Source organism: Cupressus sempervirens, chromosome 2 (assembly GCF_028749045.1).
Source record: "Cupressus sempervirens isolate cs-2001-9-10 chromosome 2, ASM2874904v1, whole genome shotgun sequence".
In the NCBI taxonomy this organism is placed as follows: Eukaryota; Viridiplantae; Streptophyta; class Pinopsida; order Cupressales; family Cupressaceae; genus Cupressus; species Cupressus sempervirens.
This window is the reverse complement of record NC_143119.1, coordinates 94,688,321-94,690,080: the sequence shown is the minus strand read 5'-3', so window position 1 is coordinate 94,690,080 and position 1,760 is coordinate 94,688,321.

The window sequence follows — 1,760 nt, the reverse complement described above, 5'->3', positions numbered from 1 at the left end:
AATATATGTTTAAAATAAAAAATCTTATATATTTGGAGAATTTTGATTTTCTAGTAGATTTTTAAAAGAGATATAAGAAAAAGGGGAGAGTTATTGACAAATGGCACGATCCACAAACCAATATGACCATTCCTCTGCAAATGACCACCTCGTTTTCTTGACATATCCTAGTCGACACCTTCTCTAACTGCTTGTATTTTACGGATGAGTATTTATCCCTAAATATTTTACCTTATTTAAATACTCAAAAAATTTCTCCAAAGATTCATTGTAAGTGCTTTACAACCTTTATATCAAATCAAACAACTAATTTAAAAGGAGTCAAAGTGAAAAATAAAATAAAAAAGATATAAAATTACCTAAAGGCACTACCTACTAATGGAACGTTCTAATGGCTTTAAAGCTAAGAACAATAAAGTTGCAAGAGAATAAATAACCACGTGACTCTTTAATTTTGGAATGCAAAATCCTTAAGGGAGTTGCCGAAAACTCATAGCTAACCTTCATATTAATTCTGGAGCTTTACAAAAACATGAATTATAAATAAGAATGCTAATGATTTGAAAATAAGAAACTACACACCGTCCATACAAGGAAATTAGAAAATCCTTAAAATAAAACATAGATTTTCGGGGATAGAGGCCAAATGATATGAGCACAATAGTCAAGAGCATAAAATCCATATCAATAGAAAAAATAAATTGAACATTCAAAATTACAACAATAATACACCAAAACAAAAAAAATCACTTTTGAGAAAAAAATCTAATAGGAGGAGGTGGGAGGGGCACCGGTTTTTTGGCTCCATCCTCAAAGAAAATAATCCAGTTTTTCCACAAATAGCTATAGAAAATACCGTAATAATCCTAGAAAATGTCTAACATAAAAGGTACTCAAATCATGGAAATAGATCAATCTTTTTAACATTTACCAGTTTCATCCAAGCTTATAAGATTAAACATCATACGATATGTAGGCAAAATAGGAAATCATAGATTACATGAAAAACATTGAATATAAAACCTCAAAGGAATGTGTTTCACTTTGCAATAATAACAAGTTATGTAGAAAACCTAGATCAACGCTGCTAACACGCTCTCTATCTTTGCAAATATGTGACTTAGAGTAGAAGCTATAAAACCTAAATAAAGAACATTAAAGGGAAAATGAACACAACTTCATAATGACATAAAAGTTAATGCAAAATTATAGCAAAAGCTCCACTTCATATGCCAGTTGCCATATTGCCCACTTATAGCTCATACAAATGATGTGCAAAAAATAAACACACAAATGATGGCTATATGTAGCATCTTAAAAATGTCATTTGTCTCATCTGAAATCACCAAACCCATGATATATATTTTTTATAATATTTTGATGAAGAAAGAAAAAATACTACAAATTACTAATAACCAATAGAATAAAGAAATAAAAAACTATAAAATCACTTTAATACATAAATTTTAAAATGTTACATGTTTAAAGAATATTATTACACAATTTATAAAAAGAGCAAACTAATGTTGAAATAGCAATTGAAATTGAAAACTATAGTATTGTACCTAATAATTTAAAAAATAGACAAACCAAGAGTAAAAAACAATTGAAACTTGACTCCTCGAGTATTTTCCAGAGCATTGTGAATTTGTTTAAAACGAAAAAGGTACACGAAAAAACATAAAAACATTTTCCATAGTTTTACTTGGCAAGCCCTAAACTCAATTTTACTTTTCTGCGACGCCTTCTCCATTGGCCTT